A 17,534-nucleotide genomic window follows, 5' to 3' on the forward strand; every position below is an offset into this window, starting at 1 on the left:
TGTCACCTTTAAGGTGGCTAAATTCTGTTCTATTGCAGTATTGTTACGGCAGCAAGCTTTTCCTTGATTAATTTCAAAATTTTTATTGATTATTTGTTTGTGGATATCCATCTATATATTTAAATATTTTACTTCCTTACTGTATTTCTCTATGCTATGAGATGTTGTTATGTTATGTTATGTTATGCTGACCTTGGGTCGCAAATAAAGAACTTTGACTTTGTTTTATTGTAAACCACCCAGGGACGGTATACAAATATGTTAAACAAAATAAATCTCCATCCAGTCTATTACATGGTTTCCAACAGTGGCTACCTCTACTCAACATGCCTACAAACAGCTTGTAGATAAGAACAGCACCATTCCCCTATTATTTGTTGCCATTGTTATATCTGGTATCTGGAACTGAGGTACATTGCATTGAAATATGGAGGTTCTATTTAGCTATAAGAGAATTTCCATGGAAGGAAGGGTGGTGGTCAGCAAATAAGAGGATCCTTGGATTGGCAGAACTAAGGGAAGGTGTGCTGTGAGAGGTTTGTCAGGGTAGGTGGGATTTGTAGCACCTCCACCTTTGGGAGTACCACCAGCTGCAACTGCTCAAATCTCATGGAAGAACAGTACCATCACTAATAAAAATCTGAATTGGATCCCTTCATTTATGTGTGCATGTTTTGTTTCTTCTGTTTGTATTGCTATAAAATCAACCATTGTTTGAGCATCTTCTTCATTGGGCCCTGATTGCAGAGCTCCAAATTTAGCACCGGCATCCATTACTATGTTCAGTTGTTACCAAATGGTGCATTAACCACTGAGACCTAAGCCTCAAGAGAATCTAAGGTCGGTCAGTCAGAAAGTAAATAATACCCTGATATTCCCTTCTGCCTTTGATTCACCATTGTGTCCTATTCTAGACAGGTGGTGGCAGGGCTGCCTTTCAAGGCTTTTGCCCCACGAGAGACTTGCTGAAATAACTGCAAAGGTAACACTGAACAACTTAGCATGCTAACACAATGTGGCAGGTTCCCCCTCAAGTACAAAATTATATGGATGTGAACATGATCTGAGGACAAAAACAGCACATTAGAATGATGCTGAAGAGGCTCATAGGGTGGGGGGTGGGGGCGGGCCTCGCTACAGCAACACGTCAAAAACTGAAATTATGTTCATAATAGATTATTCCTATTTTTAAAATGTGCAGTTGTTTTGTATTAAAGAAATGAATCCTACCACCCAGCTTAAAAATAACGCCCTCCCTCTCGTAAATGTGTCAGTAAGCCTGTGGCAATGTAGGGCTAGTGATTCTGTATGGCATTCAAATCCTCAGGGATCACCTGTCAGATCTGGTCAAAGAGGTCAAGCAGCCACACAGGAGCATTTCTGGTCCTAGATGAAGTGTTGACATTTCAGCCCCAAACCTTTTATAATTAAATAGCAGCTTCATGTTAGGAAACCTCTAAACAACAAATGGTGGGGACCACTTTAGCAAAAGGCTCCGGGCTTCGTGCCCTGCTTGCAGGCTTCCTATAGGCATCTGAATACTGGCATAAAATCCCTGCAATAGTGGATGTGATAGTTGCTGGCACACTATGCAACAGTACACCAGCCTACCAATGTTGCATTTGTGTAATTTGTGCAAACACAAAATTTGCACAAATTGCATTACACAAGCATAAACATGTGGAAATAATGAACCGATTCTTGTGTAACACAAATTGCAACACTTACACAAATGCAACACTGGTAGAATCACATACTGTTTTTGCACAGCATGTCAGCCACCATTTTGGCAGACTTGTAATCACTGGTGGTGCAGTGCAGGGGTTGCCAACCTTGGGTCCAGCATCTGGGGACCTAAGGCTGAGAACCTCTGGTGTCATGTATAGTCAGACCTGATCACATATGTGCACGTACTACAGATCTTGATGGAAAACTGGAGCTGAGGGCAAACACAAAACACTAATCAACCAAAGCTAAACACTAAATATCACATTCTCGTCAACGTAAAAAAGTAAGGATAGCCCTTCTGGATCAGCCCAAAGGTCCATTGAATCTAGGACTCTGTTTTGAACAGCAGGCAGCTCAATTCCCTTGGAAATTCACAAGCAGAACATGAAGGAGCAATTGTTGTGTGTTTCTGGCATCTGGTATTCAGAAGTGGGCATGACCAAACCACTGATCACCTCTTTCTCCTGACTCTAATTCATTAAATAAGTTGTTCTGGTAAGAACTAATCTGCCTACTCTCTTTTCACTATAATCTTAATTGATAATTACCATCCTCACAAGTTAGCCCACTTCAGCCTTAAACGTTCACAGGTTTGCCATCTTGAATTGGGGTGGATAACATCACCACAAAGAACCCAATTAAGCCTTCCCTATGTGTCTCTCCCTACACCTGTAGTAAATTTGGTTCAAATTGGTTAGGCAGTTCACAAGTTAGCACACTTGTGCCTCAAACATTCATACGTCCTCCGTCTTGATTTGGAATGGATGACATAATCACAAGCTATGCTGTTGAGGTGTCCCTATGTATCACTCACGGCACCAAATTTGATTCAAATCAGTTAGACGGTCCATAGGTTAGCTCACTTGCACATAAAAAGTCCATGCATCCACCATCTTGAATTGGGGTAGATGACATCATTACAAACTATGCCCTTGAGCCATCCCTATGTGTCCCTACAGCTGTAGCAAATTTAGTTCAAATCAGTTAGGAGGTTCACAAATTAGCCCACTTGCACCCGAAATGTTTATGCGTCCACCAACTTTAATCAGGGTGGATGACATCATCACAAACTATGCCATTTAGGTGTTCCTATGTGGCAATCACTACAAATGTACTAAATTTGTTTAAGATCAAGAGCCACAGGTTAGCCCTCTTGTGCCTCAAACGTTCATACATCCACCCTCTTGAATTGGGGTGGATGACATCATCACAATCAATGCCATTGAGAAGTCTCTATGTGTCCCTACAAATGTACCATTTGGTTCATATTGGTCCAGGCATTGCAAAATTGATGGGCATGGGGCAAACACACACACACACGGACATACACACAGAATGCCAGGTGATCTCATAAGCTTACTTTCCTTAAGAAAAGTAGGCTAAAAAGGTGTCCTAGCGTAATTGGTTTCAGTATCATCAGCTAAATGAAATTTATAAAAAGGATCTTAAGGTTGGGTTTGTGGATCAAATGTCGAGATTTGAGAAGGAGCTGTATGAAAATGATGAAAGATTAGTCTCTAAGATGTAGAAGTTGTTGCTTTGGGAGGAGACGAGATGAAGTGGTTAAAACAACTATGATAAAATGGGCTGAAGATGTGGGTCATAATATAGATATGACTGCTTGGGGAAAATTATGGAAAACTGATTTAAAGTTCACTGCATGTTATACTTTAAAAATATATATTATAAAATGATGTATAGGTGGTATCTGACACCCAAAAAATTAGCTTGAATGTATAAAAATGTTTCAAACAAATGTTGGAAATGTGGACACTGTGAAGGAACTTTTTTCCATATGTGGTGGTCATGCAGAAAGGCAAAGGCTTTTTGGGATATGATATACAATGAGTTGAAGAAAATTTTTTAAATGACATTTCTTAAGAGGCCAGAATCCTTTCTGCTGGGAATAACTGAAAGAGAGTTCTCCAGAAGAAATTTAACTTTTTATGTATGCAACCCCAGCGGCTAGCATACTATATGCGCAGAAATGGAAAGACACTAAAATGCCCTCAAAAGAAGACTGGTTGATAAAATGTTGGAATATGCTGAGATGGCACAGCTTACAGTACTTAATAAGAGACAAAAATTTGGAATGTTTTAAAGAAGATTGGGAACCGTTTTTGCTTTACTTAAAGACCTATTTTTCTAACATGGACTTTTCAGTAGGGTTTGAAATATAGTAATATCAGCAGGTTAGGTTGGGTAAAATTGAGTAGTAGTGTGGAGTATGCATGTTTTGAATTATTATAGCAACAGTTTATATGTATAGTTATCGTGATTCGTGCACCACGCAGATAGGTAAATGGGAAGTCAATATTTACTTATGTGTAGAAATGAATGTAATTTGAATGTAAAGCTATTGTAAAAGCCAATAAAAATTTAAAATGCAAAAAAAAAAAAAAAGGTGTACTAACAACCTCTTCTTGGGGTAGAACATTCCATAAGTTTGATTGATTGATTGATTGATTGAATGTCTATGCTGCCTAATATAGAAATATCTAGGCTATGTATATATGTATGTATGTATTTAGGTTTTATTATTTGTGTGTGAAGTCTCTCTCTCTCTCTCTCTCTCTCTCCTATCTGTCTTTAAGCTATTGCCAATCAGTTTCATTGAGTGAACCTCTGCCCCCAACTTCCAGCACAAATTCCAGTATTATAAGACAGGGAGGAAAACTGTCTCCCTATCCAATATTTCTGCATTTGATCAGAAGCGCTCTCAGTTAGCCCTGGACTTCTGGGCCGAAGTCAAGTGTCCTCCTCAGCCCGTGCCCCCCCCCCAATCCTCTTTAGTGGCCGCCTGGCCAAGCATGATGATGCTTAATTTGCGGGAGTGGGGGGTGGGTGGGCGCTCCAAAGGCCTTTAGGTCCAGGCTCCAGAATTACCTAGGTGCACCTCTGCATTTGATAGAGGGGGAAATGGAGACACACAGCATGAGAATGCATATCCTACACATGGTTCCCCTTTGTAGCTTACAATAATATTTGTGGCTTTGGACTCCTCAAATTAAAGGAAGTGGACAGGAGTTTGACATTCCAGGAGGTGATGCTGGCCATGGAATAATAAAGGCTGAGTCTGAAGGTGAAAATATCCAGAGTACATAAACATCATAGTGTAGTCAGCTATGAACGAAATCATAAAGAACTCTTCATTCTGCTTAGAGGGCATTCAATAGTCGAACCCTCACAAATAAGCATGGGGATTTTTTTAAAAAATGTCCACTGACTTTTACAGAATATGCACAATGAATATTAAACAAAGCCCTGCTATTCCCCATGTCATTGCCCATAGCCTGCACTTCGTCCTCTATAATGCAGAGTGACTTTTAAAAACTTTTTTTAAAGGTCACACTGTTTATGCTGTGCAATATATAGTACAATTCCCCCTGTAAATTAGAAACATACTTTACTGCCTGCTGCTCTGCTCCATTAAGGGGAACAAGGTCTGAAATCACAGGCCTCCTCCTAATGTGTAAGCAGTTGTGGAAAACTGTTTAGTTATAGGGTGGAAACTGATGACCAGTCTCATGTGCTGGCTCTAATCACATGAATCCCCACAAGTCTGTAGGCCCGGATATATGATGAGCCTTGGATTACCACACACTGAGTTTCCTGAGCAGTTGTAGGCGGGTGATAATGCTCAGCTTCACCATGTGACTAGTGCCTACAGAGGCCCAGTTCTCTGTGTGACTGAGAGTAATTGCGTGCGATCTTTCGGGATGGACCATGTTGTAAGCGATCAGCTCTTTTCGCCTATATAGAAAGGAACAAAAGCTGGCTTGCTCTATGATCTCAGAAGGAGCTACATACATAAGGCAGTCTTTGTACATTACTGCAGGCCTTGAAAACTCTTCTTTAAATCTAGGAACCACCCCAAACATTTAAGAGCCAGACAGTGGACACAGGGCTGTCCCTAGTCGGGTGTGGGGCTGGGGTGAATCAGCATGTGTGGGGCCTCCTTAACATTTCATATCATTACAGAATCATACTGATTGATGACATACAGTGTAAATAGTGTGAGTGAGGTTTTTGGACATGTCCAACCAGCTTGGACATATAATGGATTCCTAAAGAAATAGAAATAAAAAGCACAACACATGCTTCACAGTTCTCAGACCTTCTGGGCTGCAAATCAACTTGAGCATAGTACACTCACAAACAAACAAACTATATATTGTTTATTCCAGAAGTTTTTGTAATTTTCTGCCACTTATAGGACTTTTTGGATGGGCTTTTAAAAAACCAACAATTTGTCCAATCCACTTCAATTTAAAGATACATATGCCTCCCACCCTGCCCTGCATCTCTGCTCAGTACCAAAGCCCTATGGCAAGCCAATCCCTAAATGTTCAAGTGGTGGTGGGTGGGGACACTCTCTGCCCGCCTACCTGGCCTGCCTGTCTGCTTGCTTCTTTCCTGAGCTTCAGGCTTCAGGGAGGCCTTCATGGAGGCCTCTCTGGAAGCCCCACCCACCTGACAAACAGCTGAGAGGCAGGAGAGACAGAGCTCTAGCCGTTTTCCTGGGAGCCTTTCAAGCTGCACACAGACACGCAAGATCAGTTCCGGCTGGGCTGTGGGGAAAGATAGATGGCTGGGACTGGCTGAGAGAGGAGGGCAGGCTGCACTGCCGTGTGCCCAGAGCGGGGCCTCGCTAGAGCGGGGCTTGGGGCAATTGCCCCGGACACTCCCCCCCCTCCCGGATGGCCCTGAATAGACACGTGACAAAGTTCCTGGACTTAGCAATGGGCATTGCGAAGGGGCTTCTTTATTCCCTTTGTAAGTAACCGAACAGAAACAGAGCTGCCTGGGACAAATAAAGATTTTATTAAATAACTCTGCCTCTGAATATCCTAGCGTAGGCATCATGGCTCCCTGAAGCTTGAGATTTGTCAAGCCCTGCATTACTAGTAACAGAGGCCTGGCTCAGACGGAACAGGAAACTGGAGTTCCATTCATCTCCGGTTTCCTAAGCCAAACATCTAAATTGGGGCAAATGGAGTTTGCGGGGGCAAGGGGCCTGCAGTTTCCCTCGCCAAACTAAACTCTGAACCTTCAGCCAGAGTGGAATTTCATCACTGCAAACTCAATTTCTGCGGTGCCTGCATTACATCTTAATGCTGGCACTGCAGTTTGGGCCCCACAGAGCTGGAGTTGAGGGAGGAAGCCTCTCCCTCACGCCGGACTGATCAGCTGTGCAGGCTGTCCTATTAAGAAGGAAGCCCACACAACCAATTCCCTTGCTTCTCTGAAGTCTTGCTGATTGCAGAGGCACTGTCCGAATGCAGAGGGGAGGGGCATGGAACCGCAGGTCCATTGGACTCCATTGGACTCACAGTTCCATGTTACATCTGAACTGGGAGAGAGTGGAAGCTCCCCCATTGTTCCTGATAGTGTCTGAAGGCTGGGTGTGGGTGTGACTAGCAACATAGTTACTTCCCACACCAGCTTTGTCAGCCCTGCTCCTATGATCAGCTTCTATCAAATATTACAGGGTTATGGTAAGAATTATACAAAGATAAAGCACGTGAAGCACTTTGCAGACCCAAAAAGCACTACACAAATGCTAACAGAAGTCTCAGAAATGTGGGAGAAGAAAGCATGTTGCAATTGCCTTTGCTGGTAAACTATGCAGCAGAACTAAGCCTTGGTGATCGCATTCACATGTAATGGGAAACTGGAGGTGAAGGGGCCTGAGGTAGAATTTCTTGTTTGTCTGAATGTGTACAACTGCGGTTCGGACACAAAAGTGACCCTAGGTTTCCCGCCCCAAAGGACAAAGGACAATTTGAACCTTCTATTAATAGTGAGTTTCGCCACTAATAATTCACTAATAATTGCTGCAGCGAGCTCTAACCGGAGTTGAGGGAGGAAGCTCCTCTCTTTCTCCAGCTGTGATTGACAGCTGGGGCTGTCCTTCATTCCAGAAGGAAGCCCACACAGCCAGATCCCCCTCCTCTCTGCAGTCTCCTTGACTGCAGTTCAGGTCCTGGCTCTTGCGTCTGAATGTGGACACGTAAGCGTGGGGTGGTCCATTGGACCCTTGGTTCTGTGTTCCATGTGAATGTGGCCACTGTATTAGCATTTAGAAGTTTTAAATGTGTCCAGAGTCTGTAGGTGCACACTTCCATTAAAACACACACACACACACACACACACACACACACACACACACACACACACATTAAAAGGGAGGGAGGGAGGGAGGGAGGGAGAGAGAGAGAGGAGAGCAGTCCTTTCAGATTGACACTGATACATAACTCTTTTCCTTGCACACAGGTCCTGCATTGATATCCTTATCCTTATTAATATAATTAATTTATAATACTTATCCTCTATAAGTAAGTGTACAGGAAGCAACTTTAGACTTTGATATTTATTACTAACTGGAACATAGGCTAAGAAAACAGTAAACAGACTAACAATCGCTTATGCAGAGAGAGGTGAGAACCTCAGTTTGAATTCTGAACAAGTGAGGAGGAGACAAACAAACACAGTGGCCACATTCAGAAGTAACACCAAACCGGAGTTAAACATGGCTAAGGTTGGAACTCAAGTACGCCTGAATGTGTGAAGCTACAGTTATGGAGCAAAAGTGATCTCTGGTTTGCCTCAGCAAACTTCAAATTGTACCTGTGGTTATCTGTAAGGTTTGCCATCGAAACCTGCTGTTTGGCTGCCAAAGCATTACGTTCAACTCCTGGCACAGCTATAACCATGGTTTTGTGCCAATTTTCAAACTGCAATCATAGAGGCGGCAGCACAGACCTGCCCGGGGACATGGCTGCTCCAAGCCTTCAGCACTTCTCGCTGGCTGCTTCTTGGAGAACCAGCCCCACCCCCTCCTGTCTGCTATGCAGCTATGGAGTTGCCGGGCTACAGGGACACGCCCACATCCCATCCAGGAATTGTCAGCCTGTCAAGCTGCACAGTTGTTCGGGGGCATCCTCTCTTCCCACTCTCTCCCTTGCTCCCCCCACTTGGCAAGTGGTTGGAAATTATGTGCTTTGCTCCCAAGAAGGGAGCAACAGTGATGTATGTTCACAAACACAAATCCTCCAAGTTGCAACATAAAGCAGGGTACCGCATCACAATGCCAGGAGGGGAGCAAATGCCGGGGGGGGGGGAATTGAGGTTGGGTATAAAAGGCAGACCAAAGCAAGGGACCTGGAGCAGCAAAGTTCTATTTTCCCCATATATAGGTTGGGGAAAAGGTGCCCAGCCCCTTCCCCTTGGGGGTTATTGGTCCTTAGGCATACTCATGAGAAGAGCCATCTGGGAGAACTAACTGAAAATTCATGAGGTGGTACTCTAATTGTACTCGGTACTCCTATTGCATGCTGCAAAGCTAGCCCATTATCCCCTAGACTGCTTTCTCACGAGAGTGGAAGCCTATGGGGACGTGATACTGACCCCGGATACTAAATGCAGCAAAGCCACGAGGATGGGTACTTGGGCAAGTGCTGTCCCAGTCTCAACAGCTACTGCCAAGCTGCTGTCAAACCCTGAGCCCTGCCAGCCCACCTGCCCATGTAGAGACATGCATCCTTGCCCGAAGAGCAAGCCCACAGTCCCAGGGCCACAGGAAACTGGGGTTCTCCTTTCCCGGGAATCCCTGAGCACACAGATCTGCATATGGCACAATGCTGGACCGAGCCCAGGAACTTTGAACAAGTTTAAAGGCCCGTGCCTGACCCCTGTTATAGCACTGTCCATGCAAGTGGGTATGTCCTGTTGGAGATGAATTTCCAGTGCATCGACCTTTTGCAACAACTGTCCCAATGACCACTAGAGGCATTGGGAGTAGAGACAGTGAGTCAGGCTCTCCCTATCTGTCCCTACTCTATGACCCCTGAACTGACTCTGCAGCACTTCCTGTGCTGAGTCATAATCCTTCCTTTCCTCCTAGAGAGCAGATGGAAACATCTCTCTCTCTTTCCTTACCTATCCATTATGTAGTCCTTTAGATTAGAGACAGGTCTTTCCTATCTAAGTGTATTTAACCAATAAATATTTAGTGTTTAGTCACACAAGGATCTCCATGTGTTTTCTCTAAATAGCTGCAATATCCAAACCATCCTCTGCTACCTACTCTGTAACTGGAGTGTGTGCTCATTCCTTAGTGCTCTGCTGTTTTACCTATTGTGGGTAAAAATCAACAACCTCTAACATGTCCTGGCAAACAGCCCCTTCAAGGCAGGGATAGCCAGCATGAGTAGGGCATCACCTCTCCAGGTGGGGAGCAAATATTGGGGGCGGCGGCGCTCCTGTCGTGGTTTAAGAGGCTGCCACAAGCAGGGATTCTGGAACTGCCAAGTTCTATTTTTTCCCCCACAGAAAGGTTGGGGAGGGAGCCCTATCCCCATCCCCAGGTGGGGTGGGGATGTTCACTCCCTAGGCTTATGAGCAGGGCTGGGCAGCTGGATCAGCATTGCTCCAGTGAAAGAAGAGATTGTTCCTTTTATGATAATGTTGGGTAGAGACCCACGGTGGTGCCCACTCAAGGGTGTGCCAGACCATGGGGGTGCTCCATAGAGCCAGGTTGCTGTGTAGAAGGAAGCCCTAGGGAGGGGTACCCTGGAAACCGCTTTCCTCGTCTTGGGGACCACAGCCATGTTCTTGCAAAACTGTGTCCCCTGCCTGCCAGCCTGGCCATGTGGAGATGTGCAACCCTGCCTGTGGCTTGCCCCCTGTGGTGATGCCACCACCATCTTGGGAAAGCTGGAAATTGGGGCTCCCCTCTCCCCGAGAATCTCCACGCCCGCAGATCTGCATGCAGCATTACACTGGAGCAGACCCAGGAATGGGTTTAAAGGTCTGTGCCTGAACACATGGTCTCCCCTGGCCGCAGAAACAGCTGTGTGGTGGGGTGGGGGGGAGACACTGGAAATGGCTTAAAAGGCAGCTCCCAGCAGGGATTCCTAAGCAGCCAAGTTCTATTCTTCTCACACAAAGGTGGGGGGAGGGGGCCCCATCCCTCCTCCCCCCCCCGCCTTGGGAGGAAGCAGAAATCCTTCTTCAAAGATAGGGCCACTTGACCCAGGGCACACTGCCCAGGCATGAGAGTGCCAGGCCATGGGGACACCCCCACACAACTCATGAGAAGGACCATCAGAGGGGAGGGGAGAGAATTGCTGAGCAAATTCAGGCATAATGCCTGACGGCAAAACATCCCCTGCCATGGAAATGTGCACTCGGCCAGCCTGACATGGTTGCCCTTGGGTTTAAATGCCCTTTCCATGTTAAGGGTAGGCGGAGAACTCCCCAAAAGCACAATCACACTCAGCACGCTGCCTCCGAGATCGTAGTCGATTGCAGCTGCCCCACTGACATGGTGATGCTTTGCCCACAGTCTGGCTATGGAGATTGCTGGGATTTGCCTCAGAGGCCGAGCAGAATGGAAAGGATCCCCTCTCCTGCAACTGGAGTTTGACGGGCCGCGGTTTGGCGAATGTCTGCAGTGTGATTTGGAGTTACGAACTGAAACCTTGGCCACATTTAACTCTGGTTTGCCATTATGTGTGAATGCAGCCAGTGACTCCACCCCCAAGCCGGTACACAGACACATCGAAATATATACAAGAACGTCCTGTACAAAGAACAGGGACAGTGCTATAGCAAATCCCAACATTCTTCTTCTCATTGTCTCATTCTTTAATTCATGAGCCCCAGTGCCTCTCTCAGCCACCTAATGGCACAGCAGGGAAGTAACTTCCCTATGGAGCAAGAGCTTGCTGGTTCAAATCCCTGCTGGTATGTTTCCCAAACTATGGGAAACACCTATATCGAGCAGTAGCCATATAGGAAGGTGCTGAAAGGCATCATCTCATACTGCATGGGAGATGGCAATGGTAAACCCCTCCTGTATTCTACCAAGAAAACCACAGGACTCGATGGCACAACTTAACCTTCACTTTAGTGCCTCTCTCAAATTTTGAAATTGTCCTCTCTCCAAAGGGTTGTGCAACCACACAACATCTTGACAAGCCTGTGCTGCAGATACATATTCTGCCTTGGCTGAAGAGAGGGTGACATTGGACTGTTTCTTACTCATCCATGAAATCACTCCTCCCCCATAAAAGAATGCATCCCCACTGGTTGATTTTCTGTCCTGCTGGTCCTCAGCCCAGTTGGCATCCATATAACCTACCAGTCTAAGTTCTTTACTGGCAGGCAGTAGCAACTCCAAAATTCCTGTGCCCTTTAGATATTGGCCAATCCTATAAACTGCAGTCCAGTTTCTCTTTGTTGATGAGTTTACTCTCCTGCACAATATCCCGACTGCTGCTGCAATGTTTGGTCATGAAACATTTGGTATGTATAGCAATTTTCCAATTCCTGTTCAAATAAAATTCTCTATTGCAGTCACAGACCAGTACAATACACACACACACACACACACACACACACACACACACACACGCCCAACAAAGCAAACCAAATAAGTTGTAATATAATGTTGACAAGTTAAACCTCAAAACAGAACAGCTTCATTCACTATATCTGCACCAAGATTATACTATAGATGAAACTTTTCCTTCTGCAAAAATTTGCTGCCCATTAGCAAGGTATATAGGACCTTTATGTTCCATGGTTATCTGAGAGAAATCTTGTAAATTATTGAAGAAATGTGAAGTAGCCCCACTATCCAAATATATTTTGTTTGTACTTTGACTTGCACCAACCCTGCAGATGATTTCTTTTACAGCACACCATTTTTCATCTTCCTCAGCATTATTTTCTTTGTTTTCAACTTTTGCAACTCCATCAGAGTTGACTGATGGGATCAATTCGTGGGCACTTGGCTTCAGAGACACACGGATAAATGGTTTGGTTCTCATTGAGGGCCACCTAGAGCCTGGGTTAAGTGAGCTTTGTATTGCATTCATGTCCCCAGAGATCACCACTCCGATTTACTTGCTAGTTTAGTCAGAAAGATACAAATGTCTCTCCCTCTCACTGGGGGAGAATTGTGATAGAGAGGCTATTCCCACGACCAGCCCAAATTGGTTTTGGCTGGCTGTGTGCTGCCAGGGAGCTGTGCAGCTCCCGGCGGCCAGACCTCTAAAGCAGGGATCCTCAACGTTGGGCCCCCAGATGTTATTGGATGTCAACTCCCATAATCCCCAACCAAAGGCCACTGGGGTTTGGGATTATGCGAGTTGAAGTCCACTAACATCTGGGGGCCCAACGTTGAGGATCCCTGCTCTAAAGTGCCCCTTTAAAATGAGGTTAGCAGAGCAAGACTCCGCTAACCCCCGTTTTTGTGATTGTGAGTCTGCGCCGCACTGACTCATGAGGAGACCCCCAACCGGGAGGCTACAACAAGTCTCCCGGCATTGGGGGGGCTCCCCAGAATGCTCCCACACACTTGTGTTGGGCATTCTGGGACTTTCGGGGGGGGCAGGTGGCCCCCAATCCCTGCAACTCCAACTGCCTCTGTGACGGAGCCAGTAATCATGTGGGCGGCCGATCTGGCCGCCCAGGGCAGGCTCTCTGCTCGTCTGTGGGGAGAACCCTCGAAGGCTCTCCACACTGCTCATGTGGAGAGCCTTAGAGGCTTTCATGCAATGGGTTGTTCACATGGAGGCCACCATTCACTTGGAAAGCTTTCTGTGTGGGGACGGGGAGAGGCTTAACACTGCTCCTCCATTACGCTATTTTGACCTCTGATGAACACAGTGAACCAGGACGAAGGCTGCAATTCACACACACTTCTTTGGAAGTAAACTCTATGGGCTCATACAGCACACCATGAGCTGGCTGTCTGCGTGACGGGTGTGCCCGCTGCCTCTGTGGCACTTCAAATCCTGCCAACAACACAGCTTGCTGGGAAGCTCCATGTCTATGAAGTGCGGCCTCACACTCCTGTTGCTACTCTCATTGGGGATAAAGTCTCTTTCGTAGACACGGAGCCTCCCTGGCTTCACAAGCCGTGCTGGCAGGGTTGCTGTGCTGGTGGGGAAGCAGCATGCATGCCGGTCACTTAGGCGGCTTGCTGCATGGCATGTGAACCATCCACTCCAGTGAAGCTTGCTGAATGAATAAACCTACCCAAGAATGTGCTGGGAGGGCCCATCCATGTAGTCAGGGACGTAGCTATAATTGAATGAAAGTGTTCATAGAACACGGGCCACCAGCTCCTGAGGGCCCTCCAGCTCCACCCCTCCCTATTTTCTGCATTATCTCCCTCACTCTGGGGGGCCGCCCGAGAGAGGGATGAACACGGGCCCCCTCTCCCCTAGCTACGCCTCTGCATGTAGTGGTTCCTTTTGTAACAAAAGAACATTGTGACATTCATCGTGTCCGTGATCTGTAGGGATAGTCTTGTGAAAGAGTTCATCACAGCCCCTGTTGCTTAATCACCCTCTCCTGGTAGCCAGGGTAGCCAGGGTACGACAGGGTAGCCAGGCATAAAAGAACCTACTCACAAGAAAAGGTTTCAGATTGATCTCTATCATGCAGTAACCACCAGAAGTCACCTCATATCGCGAAAGCGTTGTGTGAATTGGTTCTGAATGTCCACTGTGAGAGATGAAATTAAAATGTCACACTCAATCACTGTATTCTTGCTGGAATTCCCTGGAAATCATTCAATTTACTCAAACTACACATGCAGTAACCTCATTGTCTTTTGGTGCACAGGCTTAAATGAAGACACATCTCGGTGTCACTGTTTATATTTCAGTCTACATTATATGCATTTCATGAACATTCTCCTACCCTGCGGATTCCTTATTCAAATTGCAGTAAATCCTTGCTTAAAGGCTACCAGTTACATACCATGCATTTCTTCCTTTCTGTCTGCATTGCGGACTAAAGCCTAAGAAGAGAGAGAACATCATCTCTAATCTATGTGACCCTGTTTTATTAACAATGGAACCAAGGAAGAAAGTCTGATGTTTGCTTTTGTTCCTCAAAGCAGTTGTATCAGAAAACACCCTGTTATGTGAATGCCGAGGTTGGAGATAAAATAATTAAACATAATATATGTTAGATGTATCTAACGTTCATTAAAACCAGTTGGACTTCAGCACTAATTGTGGATTTTAGCCCCATCGATTCAAATGGGAGCTAAGCACACCTGATTTCCCCCAGATTGTACATAATACTTTAAAGCAGAAATTTGATACATAGAACAATTTTTTAAAACCAGAGCAATAATTCATCTAGGAATACAGAACATGCAGAACAATTAATGCTGCTGGGAGGACTTTACACTAGCACAAATGTTGAGCTTCCACAAGTGTGCTTACAGGTGCACAACTGTGGTGCGCCTCATTTGTTTCAATGGGGGTTTTTTTTTGGCTCAAGAGAGCTATAGTGCAATAGTGCTCTTGCACAATCACCAACTTTAGCACTAGCACAACAGCCCTCATTCTGCATGCAGTTCCTTGCTCTGGATGCTGACCACAGGGAATTGATTTTTATCACTGCTTGGGAATTTAAACATTGAGATTTGGCTGTTCACACGACACCCCCCCACACACACACACAGTCAGGTGGGCGGGGGGGGGAGAGGCAGAGTTCAATCTACCTCCCCACAAATGACCCTTTGCAGCCCAGGCAGCATGCAAGCCACACACCCACACGACAGGCGGATGGCTCTCCACACTGCTCCTGGCTGTGCTGGTTAACAGAGGTTGGGACTCATCCCGGCCTCTGTGAATCAAACAGTGCACCGAGCACAGAGCACTTGAGGGGGGGTCCCCCTCAGGGGATGGGCGCTCTGGCACGTCTCTGTGTCAGCATGAGCTTCAAGCAGCTCACACTGACATACAGTCCTGGAGCTGGGGCTAAGGGCTCCTTAGTGTGGCTCCTTTGTGTGGATCCGAGTGGATCCTGGCGGTTCTTACAGGCAGCCTGGCTGCTTAAGGCTGGGCTTGGCTGCTCATGAGAACAGCCTCATTGTGCTTCTTTCTAGAAAGTATTTTGGCGCGGTTACATTATATGACCTGGTAGTAAAACTGTTTTTCTGCACAGAACTATGGCTTGAATTCTTCAGATTCTAGCCACAATCTAGGCTTAAAATGCTCCATGTTCCATCAGCAGTAAAGGCACTTAGCCACCAGGCCATTGTCACTGAAAAGCAAGCAAGCAAGGCCTCACAGGGCAGAAGGCCAGGCTGCACCGTAAAGATACTGCGCTGCAAAGACAGTGCACTGCTGAGGCCTCCAGAAATTATATCCCAGCCACAGCACACTAACCCAAGACCCTAAACTTTCCCTCACCAGATATCCAGCAACCATATCGACTACTAATGCTCATGTTCGGAAAGGCCTAAATAGACTTCTGAAGTTAACCCACAAAAGTCATTCAAGGTCTCTCTGCACAAAGATTAGTCAACCTTCCCTGCATAGATGCCTCAAACAAGCTAAAAAAACATTTACCTCAGCAGGAAACTCAGATAAGGCTCTGCGATGCAACTCCCTTCCTATCAGAAGAGAGCTGAGTGGGTGATAGAAACTCAGAGGTGTCCTCATTAAAATACTGATTAGTTTACTAGGTTCTTCCAACCTAGGAGATACTGAGGCAGAGTTACTATTGGGCCAACGGCTTCAAAGAACCTGGGCTGCGGCCAATCAGGGGACACACCTGGCAGCCCCAACACAGTCCCCATATCAGACGCAGGGGTGCTGGTTTAACTCCCGAGCGGGGGCTGCGTGGCCCCCGTTCGGGAGTTAAATGGCCGCTACATTGGCAGCATGGACAGGAGCGGCTCTTCCTTGTCTTTAAGGCAGGGAAGATCCACTCCTGGCTGCGCTGCGAATGCCGAGCAGCCCCTTCAGGAGTTAAATGGCTGGCGCAGCATACGCGGCGTGGCCAGGAGCGGATCTTCCCTGCCTTAAGGCTCTTCCCTGCCTCTTCCCTGCAAACGCAGCACCGGCCTGACACACAATCCCGAACAGAACTGCGGGGTTCCGTTTGGGAGCCGGACCATGCCCCCGCATCTGACATCAGACGTGGGGGGCAGTGTGAGCGGGGCCACTGCCACGGCTGCAGATGGGCCACTGGCAGTCAGGCTCCGCGCCTGACTTCACACAATTGCTGTGAAGCGCCTCAATGAGGTCTGCAGGGAGAAGCGCCTCAATGAGGTCTGCAGGGAGAGCGGGCTTAGCCCGTTCTCCCCGCAGACAATCAGCAATGGAGCTCGGGGTGGCCAGATCAGCTGCCCACACAACTGTGCGTGTGCGCGCAGAAGCCTTCCTAAAGTCTTTTGCAGCCTGTGCCCGGCAGGGAAGGGGGCGGGAGGACATCTCCCTGCCGTCCGCCCGCTCGCTTCTGAAGTTATCGGTCGGGGCCCAGGGCGAGATTTAAGGGGGTGGGAGGGGGCTTCAAGCGGGCGGCAGCAGCAGGGGGCCGGGGCTTCAAGGGGGCGGCCATTTTTTTAACCGGAGAGCAGCCATCGGAAGAACAGCCATCGGAGGAGTGATTATTACAATTATTACGGCGGCAGAGTGTGGAAAGCGCGGGAGGGGTAAGTAAAGCCCCCCCTCCGCCCTTAATGGAACCTCCCACCCGAGTGCCGGACCGCAGCTCTGCGGTTCCGTGCACATCCCTAACGGCTCCTGTGGCAGCAGACGACCAGGAGAAATCGGGCTCGGCTCCCTTAGCCCGATTTCTCCTGGTCATGAGAATAGCTTTACTGTGTTTGCACATTCATTCACTACATACAGGGTGTACTTGACCCATTCAAATAATTGTGTTGTAGTGCAACACAGTAAACACAGACAACTGAACCTTTTGAGATTCCCTAGAATTACCCTATTCAGGAAAGGAGAGCAACTGGCACTATAATTGCCCCTAGT

At 46.8% G+C, this 17,534-nt stretch overlaps 1 long non-coding RNA gene across 1 annotated transcript in view; it reads right to left on the minus strand.

The window, feature by feature from the left end:
- Positions 1-16,218, minus strand: part of LOC128333279 (uncharacterized) — a 70,637-nt gene extending 54,419 nt beyond the window's left edge. Inside the window, exons 1-2 of the long non-coding RNA XR_008310902.1 lie at positions 16,116-16,218; positions 14,157-14,250 (exon numbers count right to left, since the gene is read on the minus strand). This is a non-coding gene — a long non-coding RNA (uncharacterized LOC128333279). The remainder of the gene's footprint in view (positions 1-14,156; positions 14,251-16,115) is intronic.
- Between the last annotated feature and the right edge of the window lie 1,316 nt (positions 16,219-17,534).

The sequence above is a fragment of the Hemicordylus capensis genome, chromosome 1 (genome assembly GCF_027244095.1).
Source record: "Hemicordylus capensis ecotype Gifberg chromosome 1, rHemCap1.1.pri, whole genome shotgun sequence".
NCBI classification, from domain to species: domain Eukaryota; kingdom Metazoa; phylum Chordata; class Lepidosauria; order Squamata; family Cordylidae; genus Hemicordylus; species Hemicordylus capensis.